Here is a 9,866-nt window from a genome sequence, read left to right as displayed (position 1 = left end):
ACGCTATACCTGAAATCTTTATTAGGTTGTTGTTTAAAGCCATATTTTACTCTTTTTCAGGCAACTCTAAAAGGGAATCCTCCTGTAAATACAGCTTCATTCCAACTCTTGGTGAGACAACACATATCCATTGTGTCACTCAGGAAATATTGGAACATTCTGATGTAGGATTTAAATAATAAGGGCTTAAAAGTAACTTTCCATTGAATTTTTTTCAGGCTGTTAAATCCACATTTTACTCCATTTAAGGCTACCCTAAAACGGAATCCAGACCATTCTGATGTAGAATTTTAAAATTAAAGGCAAAAATGTCCAAGTAAAGCTATATTTGAAATCTTTTTTAGGCTGTTGAAGCCACATTTTACTTTTTTTCAGGCTACTGTAAAACAGAATCATCCTGTCAAGCCTGCTACATTCCAACTTTGGGTGAGACATGACATATCCAGTGTGTCACTTAGGTAATATCGGACCATTCTGATGTAGAATTTAAAAAAAAAAAGGGTTTAATGAATGGTAGTCAATGGGATGCGAACGGCTAGTGATGGCTTGGTAGCCTCAAAATGGCGCCAGAGGAGCTATGCTTAGAGAGGAGAGACTTACCCCCTTGGTAGGTCTAGACCACACTATAATTTACAAGGACCCAACAGTTCTAGTAGTTCCCTCCAGAGCAAGCAACATTGCGACACTGGTGAGGAAAAACTCCCTTTTAGGAAGAAACCTTGGACAGACCCATTCTCTTGGTAGGCCGTGTCTGACGGCTGATTGGGGTTGAATGTCTCCTCTGCTTCCTTTAAAAAATAAAAGATAAACCTTAATCCGAATGTAATAAAGGCTTGCTACAGACATGAGCCTGTATACTAGTCACTGATTTTGCATTGAGATTTACGACACAATGGGAATGCAGAATGGGTTGTCAGGGTGGCAGACAACCATGGAAGAATGTGCTTATATTTATAATTAAACAATATACTGAACTTTCCTAACATTCTGAAATAATGTGTTTTCTGCATAAATATAGCTACTACTTATGTATTTTTTTTTCTAAATGTCTTTTTAATTATACATTTGTACCTTGGCTTAAAGTAACTATATATGTAACTTTTAAATGTTTCGGAAACTGTGTAACGTTCCATTTGATGATCATAAATAACCCGTAAAAGCAAAAGATCAGTTTTCAGGCACCTGAAACTCATTTTAGATGTGGATGAAAGGCCAAAATCCATAAAGCTCCGCTTACAAAAATACCCAAGGCCATAATGTTAATACTGTAACGCTCACTCCTGTGTTGCAGCGTTTAATAAGGAGGCGATGACTGGATAGCAACTTCTGTGCATTTATTTAAGAAACACAGTGTAGTGGCAATCTGTCCACAAACAATGCCACTGGGTAATATCTGAAGCCATTTCCAACTCTTGCTGTTGCAAATAATGAGGTCCGCCGTCGTCGTACGTTTTAATCCTTTATTGCACGAAAGTTTGAATAAAAGCACATACAAAAAGAATAACTTGGGTGATTAAAAGCCGAGAACGACAAGATCTAAAAACATTACTCTCCCACAGCTGAGGTTGAAAAACTGTGTGGCTTCCCGGATCCAGATTTCCCCTCCACCTCACCTGTGATTCCCTTTATTAACTCCAATTAACACCCGCAAACAGGTGCGCAGGTGACGTAACAACCAACCATTTACGCAGACCTCCCACCCACACACACACTACACGCATAACACACATATATAGCCAAATTGGCCATTACACACAGCTTAACTCTGGTCACTGTTGCCGTGAGCATGCCAAACATTCAGACCACAACAACAACGGAAGAAAGCACCCATCTTCCACGGCCCAAACTCGGGTTGCCCCCTCCCCCCTGAATAGAACCACATCTGTCTCCGCGGCCACATGGGGGGCACAGGCCTCTCTGCCTTGTGGGGGGTGCTCTGCCCCTTTGCAGTGAAAGATGCATGGGGTAAGAAGGGGTAAGGAGGGGTGTGAACAGAGGGGTCAGTCACTGTCTCTGGGGAAGTATTTGCAGGGGGAATGGGTCTTTGACAGGGCTCGTGTGTGTGTATGGGTGCATGAGAGGCGAACCTGTATTTCCGCTGGTAAACTATCTGCTATTGCAGCCGCCACGGTAAAAAAAAACACAGAAGAAGTTATTGAATGCAAATAACTTCAGTTGGTGGAGTAATAGCGTGTGAGACGGAGCCTGCTGGACCTGGACGAGAGATGTGATCCATGGCCAGAATATCATAGTTCATAAAAATGCAGCGCAGTGACGACACAGACATTTCATATAGGCGTGTGTAACTGCGCTGACCCACTGTTCGACCCGTGCTGGACCCATTCAGAATGAGTCAGCCGTGACTGCGAGTAGCCTACGTCCATCGCACTCCCTCTCTCTACCTATAAAATACTTTTAATATTTGGTGTTTTTTTTTAACTAAACGTTAAAAAAAACCACCAAATATTAAAAGTATTTTATTAATTTGTATGATTGCCGTAACGGTTAAGTTAAAAAAACAACACCAAATATTAAAATATGTTTGTTTTTTAACTTAACATGTTGAATATACATAAGATAAATCCAGACTATCATACTGATGAATAAAAACACTTAAAATATGAGTCCATCTATCAAAAAAAATGCAGATTATAGGCAAACTAAAAAAAATCCTACTTTTCAAAATAAGAGCTTGCATATGGAATACAATACTATATCTGTCTTACTTTTCAAAGTTAAAGTTCACGTCCACCATCATGATAATTAATACAATGTTTGGTGTTTTTTTAAATATTTAAAAATATATGTCCGTCTCTAAAGTAAATGCAGATTGTAGGCAAATTAAAATATTCATTCTATGGCTGCAACTTTTATCTAAGTTGCAGCTGTAGAAGGAATTTCTCTCCCGACAGAGTTCAAGCATTTGGTTTTGTTTTGAATTTTTGTTGCCCTTTTCAAACAATACAACACAAAATACAATAGAACCGCTACAGGAAGTGGAAGAAAAATTCTTCAAAAAGGTCTCAGAGCCGACAGCCGAGGCAGCGCCAGTAGAGCTATACAGTTGAATGCTCTCGCCATGCTGATAAGCAGTTGTAATTGCAGCAATGTCCCAGTAAATTGTGAAAACAGTATAGAACAGGGGTCTTCAACAGGGGGTCCGCGACCCCTAGGGGGTCCGCGGAGGTACTGCATGGGGGTCGCGAAAGTTTTGGTTGATTAGACTTTTTTTTATATTCCCCCCACCCTGCAATTTTTTCCACTAATTGAAATGTCTTTAAATACACATTAACATGAATTCAACACACTGTAGTGAACAGATAAATGGAGGCAGAAGATGTCTTTCAGTCATCAATGCACACATGGCACTATAGGACCAGTTTGATATAACACAATGTTATACAATATATATAATTAGGGGGTCCCCGCTCCATCTCGCCATCAGTTTGGGGGTCCTTGGCCTGGAAAACGTTGAAGACCCCTGGTATAGAATATAAAATCAAAAAGTCTTGGAAAGCGTGTAACATGTTTATTTTTGTAGTCTTGTTGTGTGTGCAGATTGTGGATTGTTATCCCTCCTCAGGAAATGCTGCCGTTAGTTGGCAGAAACGGCTGCGTCGCTGATGCATGTCTCATCAGATGTAGCCACGTTAATATGGAACAACACAAGCATAAAATTCAGGAATGAGTAAACTATATGTATGGCAAAATTATTACTTTAACAGTTTTTTTAATGTTTTTCAATTGATTGCAACAAATGTGGTCACGAATTTACCCGTGACTCCATCTGGAAAATTATTCGCGATATTGTAATTTTGACCCTCTGGGTTTACCGTTGGACACACCTCCTTGGACCCCATGAGACAGGACGGATGACATGGGACGCTCCAGGCTGCAGCCATACCCGTCTCTTAATTTTCAGCCGTGCTCCTTCCCTCCGCCATAACCAGTCCGTCACTTTAAACTTCTGACACCAGTGTAACGCTCACTCCTGTGCTGCAGCATTAAATAAGGAGGCGATGACTGGCTTGCAACTTCTGTGCATTTATTTAAGAAACACAGCTTAACTCCGGTCGCTGTTAGGTGTGACCACGCCGAACATTCAGACCACAACAATTACGGAAGAAAGCGCCCTTCTTCCACCGCCCAAACTCGGGTTGCCCCCTCCCCCACTCCTTCATAGAACCACATTGTCCTCTGCTGGTAACAGTAGTGCATAACACTAACATATAAGCATTTGCTTATAACTGATGAACTCTTAATAACAGGGACACATTGACTCAGCTCATTACAATACACAGACTGTGTAGCTGTGGTTTGCTGAATGAGTTATTATGCATTAGATATAATACGCTTTATTGTCCACCTAGGAGAATCTGGGGTTTTTGTCCCAGTTGTTTTGAAAGATGCCCATTGACATTTTATTTCATATTTCTCTGTAGTAGTGTCTTAAAATATTATAACTTTCATGCTTATTATATATATATTCATATCTTGCTTGTCATATATTCTTACATGCTTATTATATATATCTTTAATGCTTATTATATGCACATTTAACAAAACGATTTCTCTTTGCTCTCCCTCTTTTCTTATGTTGCTGCTGTTTCTTACAAGAGGTTATAAATGTCTCACTGTTGTATATCACAAGCAGTAAATATCTTAGCTTTGGAGGTCACTCAGAGTACACTTCGCCCTAGCGACCTGCACTTTGCCCTGGTTTTTCTCAACGTAGGCATAGCCCAAATAACAGATGTCCTTGTTTCAACAATTGTGAATAAAGAGACAGAGCTGCAGAGAAATCGCTGAAGTTCCACCAGAGCCTTGCTGCAGATAGGAGGCTCTTCGCGTGACCTTCCCTCTTGCAATTGTCTATCAAACTGCTCATTTGCCGTCTGAGTCTCTTTTCTTGCTTGACCGTGTTTATTTAGTAAGTTAAAGTGTTATGAACCTGACACCCATTGACTGTGCTTTTTTTTTAAAAAGAGATGAATCTGTAAAACTCAGTGATGTGTTGTCCAACAAGACTCCGTCTTCACCGGGCAGTGAAGAAGACCTTTGATTGGATTTGGAGTGTGTAATTGGTCATTTGATGGATTTTATTGATGGATTGTGTCATTTTTTAATTTATCCTTTCCATGACAATGTTTGATTGGCTTCCCTCGGGGACTACAAGTCCGGCTCTGCCATCTGTCCAGTGTGTGTATGTGTGGTCAGAGAGGTCCTGACCTGGCCAAAGAATCAGTTAGATCCTTTTTGGATGAGGTCTACACACTAGCTGTCCAATATATATCAAAGACAGGAAACAGTGGCCGGTGTAACCTTTACATGTCAAAACTGCAGCTGTCAATGAGCTGTCATGTCTGCTGTCAGAAAATGCCCTGAAATACCTTGTACCATTTACAATTACGCACATTTGGATTGAAATTAATTGATAATTCTGGTAATATCCTGTAGTTTCCTTAACCCTCCTGTTGTCTTTGGGTCAGATTTGACCCCTTTCTAAAATGTTTCTTTCAAACAAATTTTCAAAACAATTAACGTGGATTGTTCCCAGCAACGCTCCTTACAATTGAATTTGGGTGTTTTTTGTCAATTTTATAGCATGTGGAAAAAAATTATTATTATTATAATTATAATTATTATTACTATACAATAAAAAAAAGTAAAAAAAAGACTAATGTAAAAGGAATTAACAGAAATGTGGAAAAAATACTGAACAAAGTGACAAATTTTAAAAAAAACTTTAAAAGATGTTTGGAAAAAAACATTTTTCAAGAGGCTCAGAAAAAGACAACAAAACATTGTAAAAGTGACAAAAACACTGGGGGAAAGGCAAAAAAAGGGTAAAAAAAAACGGTGATGGAAGACAACACGAGAGTTATTGTCAGAGTGCACTAAAAAGTCCCAAACTAGCAATGAATGTATCTACTAAATAGTGTTGTGTGTGTGTATCAAAGCCTGATATATGTTCTTCCTCTGTGCCATACAGCACCATTGTCAATGAGTCACACTGTCACTTGGTGACTTGATCCTTCATTACCATGAACACATCCAACCTCCTGCTGGTGTAAATACTCACCAGTACACCAAATGTCTATTAATCTGCTACTGAGTCCCTAACAAATGCACTACAATGTTCAGCTGTTATATTAATTGTTTTGCTATTACTGGGCATTGCAGTAGTAACTGCAGTTAGTGATCATCAGTCATAAGCCCCGCCCCCTCTGTCTTAGCATATGGGACATGTGACACATTCAAAAATTAAAGTGCACATTGAATCATTTTTTCCCAAAGATTGTTTGTGTCATTTAAGGTATTTCGTATCAAGCAAATGTTTGTTCACGTGTTCGTTTTTCGCATCAAAGTAAATGGTGAAGTCAGTTAAAGAAAGTTTTAATAACTTGAATGTTTGTCTTTGTGCACTCTCCTGTCAAGTTTCTGACCAAAGTCACGAGGAATAATTTCATTGCATCCATCCAATCAACTCTAAAAATTGATTTTTGGTCCGCAATTTTCTAGTATTGGTTGAGGTCTCAATGGGAACTGCTGAACATGTTCGAAAAGTGTGCCTTGTCTGGATGTGCCACTGGCACATTCAAAATCAGTAAGGTCAACTCTTTGGTGGCCTCATTTGTGTTTTAATATTCCGGAGAGCCCATCTGAACAAAATTGTGAGGATCTGTGTTAATCTATGTACCATCAAGAGACGGCCATTATGTTCTGGGGACATGTAGAGACATAACTTAAAGTTAATGAGATGGGACTTTATTTGCATGTTCACACTCTGGACACTGGCTTCACCTTTTCATACAACCAGCTTTGCTGATGCCTCATGAATTTGAAGTTTGAGAATAGCTTTTTTTTTTCTAACTAGAAAATGGTTATGTTTAAAACCCTGGCCTTATCAATGATGGGATGAATTGCTTTTTCAATCTGGAATATATTGGTAAAATTGAATTTGACTGAGAGGAGGAAGGATGTCGGTGTTAAAGTTCTGTTTGGCTGAATGCTGATTTTCTCTTGGTGGAGTGTTTATTTAATAGCGTTGTTGTATTGCTTACTTCCACATGTGAAGGATCCTTGTCAGTGTCTGCACCTGAGCATTTGAAATTGCAATTTTCCTCACCGATGCAACATCATTGACCTGAAAGAACTGGCTACAGCTGTTGGCTTGCAGATGAAGAAAAGAAAATCTTCCAAAAAGGTTTTTGGGAAAGAAGGTCTAAAAATCAACCTTTGTATTGCTGAAGGCTGCAAGATTAATTCCCACTTTCAGTCAGATTATTTTTGTCTCCATGCTTGTCTTTGATTGGGCCACATCTGTTAACCATGAGCCTCAGTATTAATGACAGTGCCAGAAATGCCCTTGAGTGTTTTTGTTTAAGCGTATCTGAGTACTTATGGCTCCAAACTCATTATTTTACACGCATGAAGTGACACGATGATTATGAAGTAAAAGTGCGGCCTGTCAGCTTCAATGTGATGTGGCGTGTTCACCCATTGAGGTGATAAGGTAAGCACCTGCAGGTTTTTTGTTTAGTTCAAAGTGGCAAAAGTTATTAACCGTCAAAGAAATAATTGCAATGAACACTATAATTGTCTCTTTCAGTTTTGAATGATGCCCAGGATACATCTTTTGGTTAGGTCACTGTTATGCATAGGTGTATTTACAGGGGGATAGGGGAGTTACAACCCCCCCAAATAATATTCAAAACAGGCCAGTGCAACCCCCCTATTCCCCACAAACTATTACAATTAGCTTTACATAAGTAAAGACATATACATTGATGCAGAAAAAGCACAAGTTGTTGCAGAGATAGTCACCAGAATGCAGAAAATTAGGAGTTTGACGTTCAAAATTCATTTTTTTATTTTTCAAAAGTGAATACCTCAACCCTCCCCACCAAAGAAACAAATCAGAACCTGGTGGGTGATGACGGGCAATGGAGCACGGAGCCGACACGCAGCGGAGCCGATCTGCAGCCGTTCTGCAACCGGTGGATATTATCTTTATCTGTATCTTTATAATCATAAAACATTGTATTTTAATTTCTTAAATTAACATAAAACTGGCAATTTGCATCAACAGTCATCCCCTTTAGGACCTTAGCTAATGTTAGCAATTCTTAGGGGTTCAACAATTGCCATTAGCAGTGTTGGGCAAGTTACTTTTAAAAAGTAATTAGTTGAAGTTACTAGCTACTTCTTCCAAAAAGTAACTAAATTAGATATTCAGCTACAAATTATTAAAGTAACTAGTTACTTCAGAAAGTAACTAATGAGTTACTTCCAAGTACATGTTGAAATGCTCAAATGTGACCCCCCCTCCACCCATCTTTAGTGAGACTAGCCTCCAATCAAATGCCATGTATGTAGATATTATGTCTTGTGGATCAATACAAATAACAATATAGATGTTTCGGAACTTTTGATATGTATTGCTCCTCAACAGGCCACAACTGTGCAAAATTAAATAATGCTTGTCAAGCACTATTGCAAAAATTAATAACAAATACACTCTTTGTAGTGCAAATAGTGTAAGTGGCCTGACGTGTATACTTTTGCATTGTTGTGTACGTTGAGCCGGCGTGTGTGTGTGTATCACTCTGGAGTCATAGTGCCTATGTTTTCTGACCACGGTGGGAAATCTTTAGCAGGAAAAGCTACTTCCCCCCCCCACCCCCCTGATTTCGTGACGCCATACCTGTCTCTCGTTGACTGACTCGCTTGTGTTGTTCGTTGTGTCCGACTACGCATGCTTTCCAACGCCCGCCCAACTCTACCTCTGATTGGCTTACCATGAAATTTTACTCAACCTCAGCCAATCGTCAGCATTTATGCGCTTGTCTCGTGCACGGCCCACTGACCAAGGAAGAAAAGAAGTTCAATTTCTCAAATTTTCAAATGTTCAAAGCTTCAATTATAGCAACGTGCCACATTTTTCGGCAGTATCGGTAACAGCGTTATTAAACTGGGAAGAGTAATCAAATACATTACTCATTGCTGAATAAGTAACGCTGTTAGTAACGCCATTATTTATAATGCTGTTGTTCCCATCACTGGCCATTAGACAATTATGTAATAATTGTTGCAGGCCTAACAGACACATTGAAATAAAAGTTGATGCAGCAGCCAGTTCTCATACACACTCAAAAGATTCAATATGGAATGATTTGTAGGCTGCAATGGTCCAACATGGCCCTATTAGCGTTCTACAGGAATGTAATATTCATGTAATGGCTAAACAGCTTCACTCATCATGTGAGCCTTTTTGCATTTCAATGTGTCTCTACAAGGATTCAGCTCAGACTTCACTTGGCAATGAACTGAAGCAACATGAAATACTGTACATGCATGACTAAATTATTAGAAGTTCTCAGATATCAAACAGCCTCAAGGTGGCTAGGACTGACTGCTTTTTACTGCATTTAACCAGTTGTGTCTGGCACACTGATTCCATAATGGATTCTGCATCTTAAATGCAACATGCTATGGAAATGACTCTTTCCATTGTTAGTAAAGAGGACAGATTGTGCCCTTTGATTTATTGAGTAATTGATTGATCCATTTAACTTACTCCCAGCATCATCTGGAAGTCTGATTGGCCTTGAAGCCCAATGTGATGTGGTCTTTGCACATTCAAACAGTCATCCAGCATCGAAATGCTGCTAAAAGCACTCTTTTCATCAAGTCTTTGAGAATGAGTCATGCGTTTTAGAGAAGGCTTTTCACATCTTCCATGAATTCTGATGTCCTCTCATTCCGATCATCACGGTGCTCCTATTGGATCATTACCGGATAGGTGTGAAATGGCCATTACGTTGGCTGCTTCCCTGATACTGATTGCACTAGACATGTCATCT

General features: G+C 39.4%; 1 long non-coding RNA gene across 1 annotated transcript in view; it reads left to right on the top strand.

The window, feature by feature from the left end:
* The first annotated feature begins 664 nt into the window (after nucleotides 1-664).
* Nucleotides 665-9,866, top strand: part of LOC116700747 (uncharacterized) — a 20,310-nt gene continuing 11,108 nt past the window's right edge. Inside the window, exon 1 of the long non-coding RNA XR_004334721.1 lies at nucleotides 665-767. This is a non-coding gene — a long non-coding RNA (uncharacterized LOC116700747). The remainder of the gene's footprint in view (nucleotides 768-9,866) is intronic.

Source organism: Etheostoma spectabile, chromosome 13 (genome assembly GCF_008692095.1).
Source record: "Etheostoma spectabile isolate EspeVRDwgs_2016 chromosome 13, UIUC_Espe_1.0, whole genome shotgun sequence".
In the NCBI taxonomy this organism is placed as follows: domain Eukaryota; kingdom Metazoa; phylum Chordata; class Actinopteri; order Perciformes; family Percidae; genus Etheostoma; species Etheostoma spectabile.
Note: the sequence above shows the minus strand (reverse complement) of the source record. Positions and strands in the feature narration are given on the sequence as shown.